This window comes from Canis lupus, chromosome 30 (assembly GCF_011100685.1).
Source record: "Canis lupus familiaris isolate Mischka breed German Shepherd chromosome 30, alternate assembly UU_Cfam_GSD_1.0, whole genome shotgun sequence".
Lineage (NCBI taxonomy): Eukaryota > Metazoa > Chordata > Mammalia > Carnivora > Canidae > Canis > Canis lupus.
In genome coordinates, this window is record NC_049251.1 from 28,221,396 (window position 1) to 28,237,493 (window position 16,098).

The 16,098-nt window shown below is 39.1% G+C and overlaps 1 protein-coding gene and 1 long non-coding RNA gene across 2 annotated transcripts in view; one reads left to right on the plus strand and one right to left on the minus strand.

The window, feature by feature from the left end:
* LOC119866913 overlaps positions 1-16,098 on the minus strand; it is a 49,474-nt gene that overhangs the window by 25,727 nt on the left and 7,649 nt on the right. The window lies entirely within an intron of this gene.
* The window catches only part of RAB8B (RAB8B, member RAS oncogene family), a 61,699-nt gene that overhangs the window by 22,429 nt on the left and 23,172 nt on the right, over positions 1-16,098 (plus strand). The gene's annotated exons all lie outside the window — the stretch shown is intronic.

The following is a 16,098-nucleotide window of genomic DNA, read 5'->3' on the forward strand; positions in this document are numbered from 1 at the left end:
TTGTATTAGAAAATATCACTTTCAAGTAGGGGAGGGGAAATTCTGCTTGAGCCTCAGAAGAGTCAGGATATTGTGGCTATGATTTGGCCTCACTTTTGACTCAAGAAAAAAATAGGGAATCCTTACAAAGAGAAGTGTTGTCAAGTACAGAGTGATTTTCATAAATAGGGCAAAGAAATGTCATCTCTGAGCTTTTCTGTGGGAAGGAGGGGGGTGGGTGGGGATCAGGGAAATTACTACAAAATTTTCCTGCGTGGTAGGGAGATAGCCTCTGGACTTCCTCACGTTTCTCTATTCACTAACACAACTCTAGTGAATTGCCTCCCGATTGGTATATGAATAGGAAGAAAGAAACTAGAACTCTTAAACTTGATCTTGAAAGGCCCATCTTCACATATAATCATCCACAGATGTCTGTATGTGATTATATATTCCCGTAGAGAGGGAATGATAAATGTAAATGAGGACCATGATATAATTTTGCCTTGCTTGCTTGCACATTTTCAGAATATAATTAAAAGCACATGCCACTGTCAGTAGTCAACTATGAGGTTTGTGTTAGGTTTTTGTAAGACTCTGACAGAAACCTAAAGCATGTTTTAGTATGAGTCTTCCCTCTTCCCACCCTCCCCACCCTGCCCGCCTCCCTTCTTCCTTTTTCTTTCCTTTCTCAACCCTTTGAAATCAAAAGGAAACTCACTATTATCTCTTCAAAATGAGAGATCATTTAACCTTTAAGACACAGATTAAAATAATTTTCATTTTTCTGCTTCCTAGCTGGTACCTGCAATTGTAACTAAGTTATACTAGATAATTGCTGACTTCTTTCTTCAAGTAAAATCCGATGAGGATAAAATGTCTTCTAGGCACTATTTTACTACCTAAAATAAGTGGATATGTAGGGAGGTAGCACGTGGGAAGGGAGGCAGAGGTTAGGTTAGGGGAGCTATCATAATATGACTTAGTTCAGTGGATTGGTATTTAGTAAATCATCATTTACTAAATAGTGCCAAATGCCCAGAAAAGCCACTGTACTGCCTAAGGACTTTCTTGTTCATTTAGTCACTCAATTTATGCTTAAAATTGTAATGTATGCCTCTTTTAAATTCCAGTGGGCTGTGAATTTATGACTTTAGATGATGCAGCTTTCATTTAAAAAATAATGAGAAAAAGCTTAAGTTGTAAATTTAAATTGTAAAATGGACACACACACACAAAAAAAACTGTGAAAAAATAGAACAATCTTCCTCTGGTTAAGGGCAGTTCTTACATGACTTCTTAACGGCTTTGTTTATGAATATTAAAAGTTAAAATGAATAAATTTTGTCTTCCAAGTAACTTTCTACACTTGTCATTTATTCTTATCTCTGTGTCACATCTGCTCTTAAGAACAAAATAAAAGTGGCTTCCTTTTCTGCACCAACTTTGTAAAATGTTGTTTTAAGAAATTTCCAGTGCTTAAAAATTCAAACTGGTCATTCTTTTTAAGATATTACAGCTTGGGAAATAAAGGGTTTGTCCAGTGTAACTATCCAAGAGCTTAATTTCAGTTTGAAAAAAAGAATTCTGCAGTGGTGTTGAATTCCTTAGAAATGGGTGTGCTCAGTTTCTAACTCTTTCCAAAGCTTGTGCATCTGACAATGGATGTGACCAGGGCGGGATCTCCTGCCTCCAATTTCAGTTCAGCAGTTCATTTCTCTTTTCTTGTATAACCCTTGTGATGCGAGTTTCTGCTCTTGAGAGTTCACATTTCTGGGTTTTCCCCTCCTAACTTAACAACTGCATGTTGTTAAGTGGTGGGTTGCTGTTGGGTTTTTTTTTTTTCCTAACGAAAAAAAATATATTTTTTAAAGATTTTATTTATTTATTCTTGAGACACACACACACACACACACACACACACACACACACACACATAGGGAGAAGCAGGCCCCGTGCAGGGAGCCTGACATGGGACTTGATCCTGGGTCTCCAGGATCACACCCTGGGCTGAAGGCGGCGCTAAACCACTGAGCCAGCGGGGCTGCCCGAAAAAATATTTTCTATAAAATACATATATAGTATTTATATTTATTTTTCTTGTTTAATAATTAAGGTCTTTCAAATTGAACAGGGCATCTAAAGCTCTTCTCTCCTCATAACTTGTGTCTCATTATCACAGAGTTAGGTGTCTGCGTTCTCTACAGGATTCCGAGCTGCTTCCCCATTCTAAACAGGGCAGATACCTACTGTTACTGTTTATGACCAAATACCATGTTTGCCACAAACCACCAGCTGGGTCCTGGGGAATCTGGAAGTTGAAGTCTGGTGTCTGCATAATTTGGTTCTAGGGTTCCATCATTGTGTGTACACAGCCCCTCCTCCATGCCTTGATTTGGATATTCACCTTCCTTCACCCAGACCTGTTTCCTCTTGTATAAAATGGGCATATTAACCCCCATATAGGCTTGTTGATGAGAGTAGTGATAAAGTATACTAAGTACCTAGCACAGTGCCTGGTGCTAAGTGGGCTCTTGAGAAGTGATAGCTATTTTTATTAATAATGCCCTATAGCTATCATTATAGCTATCGACATCATTATCTGTTGAGGAGGTGAGGGGTCTTAGAAGAGTATCTTGAGGGGTATTATTTGATTCTGTTATACAGAGTTATCTAATCTGATACTCATTTTGCTTGACTACATTTTGTTCTTTGGTACAATTCATGCTGTAGCCATTCTGTGCTGATTTAAACAGGAGTCCTTGATTTTGCAGGCGATAATTTCGTCATTCAAAAGGTATAGTCCCAGGCAGCCCTGGTGGCTCAGCGGTTTAGCGCTGCCTTCAGCCCAGGGTGTGATCCTGGAGCCCCAGGATCGAGTCCCATGTCGGGTTCCCTGCATGGAGCCTGCTTCTCCCTCTGCCTGTGTCTCTGTCTCTGTCTCTCTCTCTCTCTCATGAATAAATAAAATCTTTAAAAAAATAAATAAAATAAAATAAAATAAAATAAAAGGTACAGTCCCATTTCATTCATTTAGAATGAGGTCAATCACCAAACCCTGTTGAACTCTTCTGCCTTTTTGTGATGGGCCTTTGTCTTTTGCTTCTTGGCCTTAGGCCAGTGGATCAAAGCATCTCAGGTGATGGAGGAAGCAAAACCTCTGGTAATGTTATGCTAAAAAAATTGGGCATGCTGCCCAGTCAGTATTTCCTTTATTAGAATTCTCCTTTCTCTCCTTTAAGGGTTAGCTCCTTGCTCCTTTCTATGTTTCTTTAACCACAAAAGAGAAAGAACAATGGTAACAATACACATACACTCACTTTTTAATGGCTTCTTAAATTTAACAAATATTTTAGTTTTTACAGGTCCTGTAGTTAGTTGTCTTTGTTTTTTTCTGTCATTAAAAAGTGAAGCTAGAGTGGCCTCTCCTTATCAGCAATAGATTTTTTTAAAAAGAAAGAAAGCATGTGACCCTTGGTTGACTTCCAGAATGTTCCTTAGGCCAACGTTTTTCAGTATGGGATGCAACCTAATATTGGGTCATGAAGTCAGTGTAGTATGTCCAGATCAACTTTTTTTTTTTTTAATGTTGGGGAAGAGAATAGACCAGAATATAAGAGAACAGAAAAGAAAATACAGGAGTCCATAGCATGTACTAAAGTAACAAGGGATAAGTCGACTGCTACTTTGTGAAACATCTGTTTCAGTTATATAGTGTATAAACATGCACACAAACATATATCACATGTGCTGTGATATTAAAAAGTATTTCTTAACTGTGGGTCAAAAAAGCTAGGAATCCAGGGTGCCTGGGTGGCACAGTCAGTTGAGCATCCAACTCTGGATTTCAGCTTAGGTGGTGAGCTCATGGTTGTGACATCGAGCCCCATATCAGCTCTGGGCTCAGCATGGAATGGGCTTGAGATTCTCTCTTTGCTCTCTCCCTCTGTTCCCCCCACTCTCCAAAAAGCTAGGAAGCTCCTGCTATGGTTGCATTTGTCACTGAAGAGTTAAAAAACAAATTTTTTTTTTTGAAAAAGCAAGTATCTGGAGGCTGTATTTAATCAGATAAAACCCATTTTTTCCCATGAAAGAAAACTGGGCCTTTTAACTCTCAAGCTTTTTATTGATGGAGGGCTTGATGCTGGTTTGACTTGCTCTGTTTTTGTTAGGGTCTTTTGGGTAGTGAGCCTATTGTCTCTCTCCTTTTCTGGTTTCCTGCTTTCTTTTCTCTAAGTGGACCCTGGAAGCCATTCTGGCTGTTGGAGCAATGGCAGAAGTTTTTAGACAGCAGAGACATCTGCAACATACGGTTTTGTGATTGGTGCCAGAGTTTTTTTGTTTTTTTTTGTTTGTTTTGTTTTGTTTTGTTTTTTTTGGTGCCAGAGTTTTAAGAACATTGTGGTTTGGGGAGAAAGTAAAACTCTTTAACCAACATGAACTATCTAATTCTTTCTTTCCCCCTGGTGGTAGCACATGTATTATTATCCTTCCTGATGTGATTACAAAATTGGTTTTTATTTACTTGTGTGTGGATTTTTAAAAAGCACTTACATTCCTATGCCTGTCTAAATTAACATGTTACTTGAAGGATTAGAGTTGAGACAATGGTAACAACCTTTACTTCAATCCATATCTCTAGAAGAGACTGCATTGTTGTCTTTTTTTTCCCCCCATTCTACAATGAAAAGACATCTATTTTATGTGTGCTTAATACTGTGTTTTGTTATTTTCTCAGTAAGTTAAAAATTTTAGTGTTTGTGTGTATATGCGTATGTCTTTTTTTTAAAGATTTATTTATTTATGATAGACATAGAGAGAGAGAGAGAGGCAGAGACACAGGAGGAGGGAGAAGCAGGCTCCATGCAGGGAGCCCGACATGGGACTCGATCCCGGGACTCCAGGATCGTGCCCTGGGCCAAAGGCAGGCGCCAAACTGCTGAGCCACCCAGGGATCCCCCTATGTATGTCTTTCTTTTGATCATTTAAAATTATCCAAATGTTATATAACTTGTCAGTCATTAAGATGGCATTCCGGTAGGATCAGTTTGGAGATATGTGAATCTGATTGTATTCAGAAGTAATTAATCAATGTCAAGGAGTAATTTTTTGAGTGCCTGTGAGTGCTTAGCAAACAAGAGCAATTCTTCCTAAAGGAATTGTGGTAGGTAAAAGATGAGGCTCCTGCCTCATAAGGACTTACCTCTCATTCATCCCTGTAAACATCTACTGAGCACCTGCTCAGGTGCATCACTGTGCTCAGTTGCCTGCCTAAATCTAATTGCGAAGCCAAAACTTGTTATATGAAACAAAAAGAATAATGAAGTGTCATCTCTAATGATACCGATTCTAAATCCTCCAGGATTTTGGGGTAGAGAGTGAGCAGAATCGGCTAGGGTAACTGGATGACAGAGGAAGTGGAGTTACTGAGTCTTGAGCCATTGTCAGCATTCCAATGGGAAGGATGGAGAATATTATAGACAGTGGGGGAATCTAGACAAATGTTTAGAGGCAGAGAACATTAGAGTACAGCATGAAGGAGGCATTTCTGAGGGTATGTTCTGAGGAATTGTGGAAAATAAGGCTGGGTATGTTTGGTGGGTGGGGACATTTTCTTTTTTTTTTTTTTTTTTAACGATTTTATTTATTTATTCATGAGAAACACAGAGAGAAAGAGAGGCAGAGACACAGGCAGAGGGAGAAGCAGGCTCCATGCAGGGAGCCTGATATGGGACTTGATTCCGGGACTCCAAGATCACACCCTGGGCTGAAAGCAGGCACTAAACCACTGAGCCACTCAGGGATCCCTGGGGACGTGTATTTTAAGGTGGAGGGATAATTGTGGCGTTTCATAAGCTGAAAAGGTACCCCACATCCTGTGGGTGCTTGTAATCTACTTCGGGAGTAGGAAGGGATTGTAAATAACTATGAGGCTGTCCCATAAGTACTGTGCTAGAAGCCAGTACTGTGATGGAAGTATTATAAGCCTTGGAGTCACCATGTTGGTGGCCACCCTTGAGCTATATTGGGACTGCTTGGGCTTGGGACCTGGCAACATCGCTGACTCAGTGAAAGACTTCCTTTTTGGAACAGGCCTGGCTCCTGACTTGCCAGCATATGACACTCCCAGTTCACCAGGTCATCCTGTCCCAAACTGCCCAGTTGATTGTGAAGCTGCAAGATCAAAATAGCCAGGGCTGCTTCCCATCTCCGGCTGGGGATCCTGCTGCATTCCTAGACCTGTTCCCAGGAGCTTCTCCTTCGGTACCAGGGCATGGGTAGAGATCTGCTCAGGTACTTGCCCTCTGCCCTAGGCTCACAAATTAATGGTGGAAATGTTTTCTTTAAAGCAATTGTTGAAAATAATTATTAATGTTTCATGTTAATGGAGAATCATGTTTGACTAGCGTTCAGCTTTCGCAGTTACACGTCCGATCTCTGGCTTGTGATACTAACGCACATTTCATTCTTGCTGCTAAGCATTAACCATATGCTTGGTTAGGTTTCCCTCGGCTATATTCCTCCCTCTTGTCCTGCCGAAGCTCCTGGGTTTCCTGGCTTCAGGCTGGGTTCAGACAGAGACACTGGCAGGAGATGGGAGGAGAGGAGATAAAGGAGACACCAGGGTATTTCTCCTTTTGCCTTTGTGCCTTGGGGAGCTTCTTCAGCAGAAGCTGTTGCTGTGGGGCTCCAAGTTTTAGTGGACAGGACCACCGCCTTATTGGGCAACACCATCTCCTCCTTTTGTCTCTAGCTTTAGGGGTGATAGTGGCTCCGTGCTCTTGCTAAACCTTTTACCTTCTATCTGCTCTTTGGCTCCCAGCAATGTCATGGCTGATGTAATCAATTCCCTGCATTAAGAAGTTCCTTCTGTGGTAAACACTTGAAGTGGATTCTTTTTCCTAATTAGACTCTGATACACTAATCCAGAAAAAAAAAGAAGTTTTTCTTTTGTCTTTTATGCTTTTCCCCCCCTATGGTGCAGCCTCAGAAATAGGTATAAAATAACCTATTTCATTTATCTAACTGAATGTCTCCTAATGAAACAGTGTGATGTAGTGAAAAGAGCACTGGGTTTGGAGCTTCAGTGATGGCACAAGACAGTCTACCGGCTGGTCCTCTTTAAAAATTTTTATGAGCATTTGTTGTTATTTCCAACATAGTTTCTTTCTCATTATAAGCTCAGAATTGGAAGATGCAACCACCATTAGATAGAAACAAGTTATGTAAAGCATTTATCTCATGTCAGAAGACGTTAATGTGCATGTAAGTTATCCTCCAGGTGGCCAGGAAGCATATTTGACCAGTGATAATACTCTAGGCATCCCATACTTCTTCGATTCTTCCTAGCTTTCCTACAGAACCAAGAGCAGATTCCCTAGGGCAGCATATAAATGTCATAGTTCCTGTCTTATAGACTAACATGGGATGGATTTCAGTCATAAAAGCAAACAATTGCTTCTCCTCCTTCTCCTGAAATCTCCTTATTTTGGGCCTTGCCTTGGTGGAAAGATTCAAATAGACTTGCAATGATGGAGTCTTTTCCAGTTTGAAAGGTGCCAGGATGATCAGATCTATTTCAGATTAATCCAGAATAAGAATTCTTTTTTTTTTTTTAAGATATTTATTTATTTATTTATTTGAGAGAGAGAGAGAGAGAGAGAGAGAGAGACAACGCAAGCAAGTGGACAAGCTGGGGAAGAGGCAGAGGAGGAAGGAGAAGCAAACTCCCCACTGAGCAAGGAGCCCTGTGCGGGGCTGGATCCCAGGACCCCAGGACCTGAGCTGAAGGCAGATGCTTAACCGACTGAGACACCCAAGTGCCCCCCAGAAAAAGAATTCTTAATGCAATGACTATACTAAGCATACTAAAAGGACTCAAAGAGGGAATACCTAACATTCAAGTCCCCTAAGAGTGGACCTGTTCTTCTTCCATGATATAGAGATGACCTGGAACTAGATTCAGCTTTCAGTCCTCTGTTGGAAACTGGTTCCTCCCCAATCCTTTGTAATCTGAGTTAGTAGTACATGGCGGGGAGGGGCTCTGGAACGTCATCCCCTTGTTCATACCCCTTGAGTCACAGAATTCTCATTCTTAGCATAGTGAATGGCCCAGTAAAGGGAGCTAGGCAGACCTGGGTAAATATCCCATCTTTGCCACTCACTAGCTTGTCATCTTAGACAAGTTACTTCACCTCTTTGAGCCTCAGCTTCTTTCTTGGTGAATGTAATGGAGGGTAATGATAGCTATTTCCTAGAGTTACACTTGGCACATAGTAAGTTCATAGTAAATGGTAGCTCTTTAACATAATTTCATCGTGCTTATCAGATAAAGGACCCGGAGTCAGGAACTCAGGATTACAGCTGAGCTGCAGAGGTTTGCTGAGCCCCCGGCCTTAGCCAATATAAGTTAAAATTGACAGAGTTTTTAACATTCTCATTCCCTGTGAATGTTACGTATGCTCATATTGATTTTCAGTTAGTCATTAAAGTTCTTAGAGTTCAGAGAAAATTTCAAACTTGACCAAGACAATAGTATATATACTGGAGTGATGGCAGGGAATGTGAAAGTGATGGTATAGTGAGTGCCCTTTTTTTTCTTTTAGAGTTTGTTCATTCATTCATTCATTCATTCATTCATTCATTTTAATCTCTATATCCATGGTGGGGCTCAAATTCATGACCCTGAGATCAAGAGTCGCATGTTCTTCTGACTGAGCCAGCCAGGTGTCCCCCCTCCTTTTTTTTTTTTTTTTTTTTTAACTGTCTTAAACCTTAATTCAAATTGGTTCCTAAACAGCAGTGAAAAACTGCTCTTACCGTGTTTGCTATTTGTGATAGACAAATGCCACTTGTTTACTCTCAGCCTTTGGGGAGATAATTCTACACTTGCCTGTGGAAATGCCAGAACTAAAGCAGGCAGTTTCATATCCTAGGAAATCATGTTTCTGTTGGTTCATTCATCTGTCATTAGTTCCTTCTTCTGAGGAGCAGACCTTAGAATATTACCTTTAATAATAGACACAAGTGAGGCGTAGGATTTTCACGGTAGGAGATTGTAATGACCAATCATAGCCCAGGAGCTCTTTCAGGCCCATACCTTCATCTCTGTGTTCCTCAGTGCCTAGCATAGAGTCAGGCTCATGTCAGGCTCAAGACTTCTTATCAAATTACATATTGAGGGGCACCCAGGTGGTTCAGCAGTTGAGTGCCTTCTGCTCAGGTCATGATCCTGGGGTCCTGGGGTCGAGTACCGCATCGGGCTTCCCATCGGGAGCCTGCTTCTCCCTCTGCCTATGTCTCTGCCTTTCTCTGTGTGTCTGTCATGAATAAATAAATAAAATATTTTTTAAAAAATACATTTTGGGACACCTGGGTGGCTCAGCGGTTGAGTATCTGCCTTGGGCTCAGGGTGTGATCCTGGAGTCCCAGGATCAGTTTCTACATTGGGCCCCTACATGGAGCCTGCTTCTCCCTCTGCCTGTGTCTCTACCTCTCTCTCTCTCTGTGTCTCATGAATAAATAGATAAAATCTTTTTAAAAATGCATATTGAAATTTGACCTTTCATTACTTGACTTGATTTACATCTAAGCTACACCTCACTATATCTGTTATAGGTGCTCAACTACTCCTTAGTGGATCCTTTGTGTAGCCAAGCAGTCAGTTTTCTGTTTTATAATTTGAATAATAGACTGTAGTCACACACAGACTGAGGAGTTGATTGCAGAGTTGACAGAGGCCCAAATCTGACACTTCTCTGCCTCGGGAGAGATCGTAATCTCGGGAAAGTGGACTTCAACCTTGAGGCCCACAAAGACTTATCTGAAGTAGACTAAATATCCATTTTTCTGAATGTACAGTTTTTTTGCTTTCTTCTGTTACGTTCAGAAATTCACGCAAATAATTGCACTCCAATGGCTAAACTCTTTTGTTTCCCCAAAATGCCCAGTGACATCTTCCTTCATGTACCTCATTCTGCTGACAGACCATTTAGGGTCAGAAATACACAGTCATTGTGGATCATGTTTCTTAAGTCCATTGTCATATGCATTTCCTGACCTAATGGCGACACTGCCCAAACTGGGAGTGCTAACGTTGTGACCACCAGATGTGGAAATCCTGCCCCAGGCTTGCCTGAGGACATCCTTAAAATGACAAGTGTGTCTATAAAGTAATCATGTGAGTGAATAATTCTGTTTTTGCTTTTCATATTAATTACTGAGGGTTACAGTTAAGGTGCTCCGGGGCACTTTTGGGTCAGTCAAAATCTGGGTAGATGAATTTAATGTTGTGAAATGCCACCTTTTCAGTGACAGAGGTACAATTTTCACCTCAGCAGCCAAGTGTGTTTTGTTTAGCTTTTTCTCAATTCTATATATATGGCAAGACTCTGGCTCAAGCCACCCGCTACACACCCAAAGGCCAGAGTTCTCTACCCTCTGTGTCCCTGAATTTACCTTAAAATAGTCTGCCTACACCTGCTGTTTCTTTCTTCCAAATCATATCATAGTATGGGGCCTTATGAGTAGAAAGATGAGTTAAAAATATACAAAGCAGATTATATACGAAGACCACTTTTGCTCGTGTTGTTTGTGTGTGTGTGTGTGTGGGGGGGGGGGGATTCCCCATGAGCCTCAGCTGAGCAGCTTTTAAAGTCCAGTGAACTCACTTTATGAAAGCTTGCTCTCTTGCCCTCTCCTGTTTTAAGCTGATTAGATTAATTGAATATGATTAATAAATTATAGTATGGCAAACTCAGAATTATCTGTGTTAATTAGGGACAGGAATAGCATGGAAAAATGAAATCTTCAGATGTTGTCTCTCCTCTTGGCTTTGTCTCTGCAGTTGCCACAAAGACGCGTCATGTGAAAGCAAGCTCACATTTCCTTATCCCTTTCTTTGTTTTTCCATACATTCTTTTTCAGGTGACAGCAAATAAACTGGAACTGAAGGAATTAGGGAAAGAGGGGCAAATTTGTTCAATCTATTTGGGAGATACTGGTTGCAGTCTTTTAAATGGAGTGCATGAATTAGTTATTTGGTGTACTTTTTTAAAAATGCTTTTCCCCCCAACGATATGGCATTATACTCATTTTACTTTAATCTAGAATTTGAAGTATAGTTGTAGTGAGTACTACTTCAGCTATAGTATGTGTGACCTTTTTTTCCAAAATCACTTAATGTTATAGACATACGTATTTATATTTTGTTCCTGTTATAATATTATAATATAAACGCCTTCCAAGTTTCTGTATAATCTTGATAACGACCAAGGTATACTTTTAATATATTAAAATGTAATACTTTAAAAACATTCCTTCGTGGTGAAAAAGACACAAAGTCTTCAGTGGTTATTCCAGCATTGAGAAGTAAAGGGGGGGATGTGGGAGGTTTGTGTGTTATTTTCAAAGAAGTATGGGGGAAGCCCTGGGTGGCTCAGCGGTTTAGCGCCCTGCCTTTGGCCCAGGGCATGATACTGGAGTCCTGGGATCGAGTTCCACGTCAGGCTCCCTGCATGGGGCCTGCTTCTCCCTCTGCCTGTGTCTCTGCCTCTCTCTCTCTCTCTCTCTCTCTGTGTGTCTTTCATGAATAAATAAATAAAATCTTAAAAAAAAAAAAAAAGTAGTGTGTCTCTACCTCCCTAAAAGAAGATGTCACTCAGGGGTACCTGGGTGGCTCAGTGGGTTGAGCCTCCATGCAACTCTTGATCTGGGCTCAGGTTTTGATCTCACAGTTGTGTTTCAGCCCCACATTGGGCTCCATGCTGGGTATGGAGCCTAATTAAAAAAAAAAAAAAAAAAAGATCTCACTCACTCTGGTATTTTGTGGTAGGCAATAAAGGACATTGTCCTCCAGGACCCAAGGTCAGACTGGAGACCTTCAAATGAGTCTTCTGTATCTTACTTACATGCATGTCATTTGGGGCAACCTCCTGCTTATGACCTGTTTAAAAAACATATTTTGTGTTTGTAACTTTGAAAAACTTGCCTGAGAAGAAAGACGGGTGCTAACATTCAGTGATCCTCAATGCATTTCTCCAGGGTTTGGAAAGAATAGTCTATTTTGAAAGAAGTGGGTAAAGGGAAACATAAAGTGAATAATTTCTTTTATCCAAGATTGAGGGCCAGAGTGGAAACTGCAGTTAGTTTTCTTGCTCTGATGCCCAGGTCTTCTTCTATAGTTATTGGGTGCAGGGATGGAAAGCCTTGAGTAGTGTTCTGCTTTGAAGTGGTTTAATAAAAACAAGCTGATAAAATATAATTTGAAATGTTTTTTGTCAGGACACCTGGGTGGTTCAGCTGTTAAGCGCCTGCCTTCAGCTCAGGGTGTGATCCTGGGGTTCCAGGATCGAGTCCCACATCAGGCTCCCTGTATGGAGCCTGCTTCTTCCTGTGCCTATGTCTCTGTCTTTCTCTCTGTGTATCTCTCGTGAATAAATAAATAAAATTTTGGGGATCCCTGGGTGGCTCAGCAGTTTGGCGCCTGCCTTTGGCCCAGGGCGCGATCCTGGAGTCCCAGGACCGAGTCCCACGTCAGGCTCCCGGCATGGAGCCTGCTTCTCCCTCTTCCTGTGTCTCTGCCTCTTTCTCTCTGTGTCTATCATAAATAAAAATAAATAAATAAATCTTTTAAAAAATCTTTAAAAAAGAGAAATGTCTTTTGTCAATTTTAGAAAAATTATTTTATGTGGTACTGGATGATTCTCTGAGCCATTGATATCACATATCAGGACAGCTTTCTAGAAATGGTCTCTTATTAATATTGTTTAGATTTTCTTTCCTTCTAACCCCAAACACAGGATTTGGAAATAAGGAGCATAATGATCAAATGGAAGGTCTGAGGGTAGCATTTTTTGATAGCTCACTCATTTTATGCTTTGATAGAATTACTCATTTTTTAAAGATTATTTATTTAGTTATTTGAAAGAGATTGTGTGGACAAGAGGGAGAGGTGGAGGGAGAGAGAATCTGAAGCAGACTCTGTGCTGAGTGCAGACCCCAATGTAGGGCTCGATCCTACAGCTGTGAGATGACCTGAGTCGAAACCAAGAGTCATATGCTTAACCAACTGAGCCACCCAGTTACCTCATTCTTTGTATTTGAAGGGTTAAAGTGGCAATTAGCTGGGAATAAAGGGAAATGAAATATGATGTATTCTAGTCCTTCATTAGTCCACACTGCATCCTGTAGATCTGAAATATGAGTGAGAGAAGATCTTGGATTTACCAACCCAGTTAGTACTGGGTTTTGGTATCTTTGTATTCAGTTAAAAGCCAAGCCAAAGAAATAATGGATGGCAGCAGCCTCTGTCACCCTCTAAAGTAAATAAAATGTCTTAAGTATATAGAAGTGGAGAGTTTTATATACACACACACACACACACACATATGCACACTATATATACTGTAGAGTATATATATAATATATACTATATATAGTTTATATATATAGACAAAAGGCAAAACTATATATATATATATATATAGTTTCATATATATATATATATATATGAAACTATATGTAATGGGTCCATGGAAGTGTTTACTTCATATGCATGTAAGGTTATACTGCTGTTAACTTTAAACTTTTGTATCACGAGGGAGTGCATTTAAAAATCAGGATGATATAATCATTTGTAAAAGTTTTTCATTTTTGATTGGGAAAAACTATATTCTGTTCATGCCATTTTTGTTGATCTTTGTATCATCCTTTTACTTGCATATACTCCATCTGTTTGTTTTAACCTTATTCATTAGGAATAGCTTATTATAATTACCCATCTGTCACCCTGGCTACCGTGAGCTGTAAGTGCTGCTTAATTTTACTATACTTTTGTGGCACTAATATTGGTTTTGATCAAGAACAAGCTTTTTTGCTAACTAGATTCAGAGCACTGCAAGTTTGCAGTTATGTTTGTTTATTTTATACTCTGATCACTTTCCTTTTATCTAAAGAAAAATCAGTGGGAAAAGAAGGTGGGAGGGGGTGAGGTAGGTGTTGCAGGAAAGAGATTATGACTTGATAGTTCTTCAGTCTGCCGTAATTGGGTACGGACACTACCCTTTGCCTCCCCCCTGCCATTTAAAAAAAAAATGATTTGTATTAACTTGGTGAGGAAAATTACTAAATTTTGCATTTTGTACCAATACAAGCTGAAATCTTTCTTAAACAAGTGATTTGGAAATTTTCCTGAAAAATAATAAAATTGTAGCTAAAGTTTATTTCAGCCTTGGTGCTGATATATTACATTGATAAAATCTTGTTTTTCCTCTTTTAAGAACTCATTCTTGAAGGGAAAAAATACATAATTTGTTTTTAGTTAGTTGTATCACGTAATGTTGTTACTTAGTTATTTTATATGTATTTTTTTTTCTTCTTAGCTTTCTTTTGCCTTCAAATGAATGGAAAATATGATACATAGTCAATACTTGGAAAGATCCAAAGGATCAGTTTTACTGCATTTTTGGTGCAACATCATTGGAATGTAGTTGTAATTTTTTCCAGTGATAATTCCAGTGATTTGGCAGTATGGTTTTCCCACAGCAACAGTGTGTCAAATCAGAGATTTGCTTTTCTATTTTCATTTTTTGAATAACCACAGTATTCCCTCACCCTTAAATGAAACCAACCTGACCCCGAAGTGTCAAAGACAAACAAGAAAATTCCAGGTTTAGGAAACTGATAGTGACTCATACTGGAGAGGTTTGCCTGCTACAAAGGTATACTTTCTCAGAAACAGTGGCTGGAGCAGAAGAGATGCAGCTGATTTCATTTGGAGCAGTTTGGTTCTTGAGATGGTTATGAATTAATAATGGGGAAAGGGATAGAAATCTCAGAGACATTCTGAACTTTTATTTTTCAGGAAAGCTTAATTCATATATTAGGCTCTTTATGAAAAGAGATTTTATTGAATGTAAAACATCTGTTCATTGAAAACCTCTAACATCCACATTTTAACAACTTCAAGCATATTACTACTTCCAGATTGAGTAACACTTAAAACATATTTCCTTTTGAAAATGCAAGATTTGCAAAAGAAACTTGTCATGCATTCATGTGGTCATTCTCAAATGGTGAACTGAATGTTGGATAATCTCTGCTGGCCCCTTAATCAGATTTAAATTTTTCAATCCTTCCTAGGTGTTTCTGCATACTTTATCTGAGTTGTAGTTGTGTTATTGCACATTTGCTATTTTTGGTGTGTGTGCGTGTTTTCTCTTGACATTTGTATAGTTCTAGCATTAAAACCTTTTGTTTGTCATTCAACACATAGATTATTTTAGCATAAATTATCATTTGGTATATAGTGAGTTGTTATTTTGCCCTTTTATTTCCCAAAGACATTTTAAGGATTAATTAGATCTTCATAACTTAATCTATAAAGCCCTTTAAGACTCTCAAATATAGACCTTACTTAAAACTATTCTTATCTGTACTGTTTTTATATCTGTCATACATACATTTATGTATGTAATTCTTCCTAATTTCTAGAATTAGTTTATTAGTTTATCTTTTGTTGGTAGGATTAGATTGTATGGGTACAAATGTCTTACACCAAAAATGCCAAAAGTTGAATTTGATTCAGTAACAAGTACAAACTTTTAAAACAGTGTAAAGATGTGCAGCTATTTCAGCAGGAAGGAGTAATATGTGTCACTATTGATTTACACCATAAATGAGGTTTAATTTAATGCTTCCTATTCATAGAATAGAGGAACCAAAGAAATCTGAAAACTTCTGTCTTTTTGGTATGATGCATGTCTTTTTTAAGGGCAGACTATATTCACAGACCACTGTGATCATTATAAACTGTTGTTAAATACCTTCTAAGCTTACTTTTTTTTTCTTTTTGCTGCTAAACTTTAGACTTTCTGGTTTTCAAAAAGGAAACCATATTGTAAACTTGAATTTAAGCAAACTGAAAAATTAAGTGGTTCTAAATATATGCAACAAAATTGGTACTTGGTGAACATGCTTTTATGAACTTACAGAATGTGTATTCACAGAAGAACAATGCTTTGAACTCCTCTCTTTCAATCTAAGTAACATTCTTTTTTTTTCTTTTTTTTAGAGTGGGGAGGGGCAGAGAGAGGGAGAGAGAATCTTAAGTAAGCACTT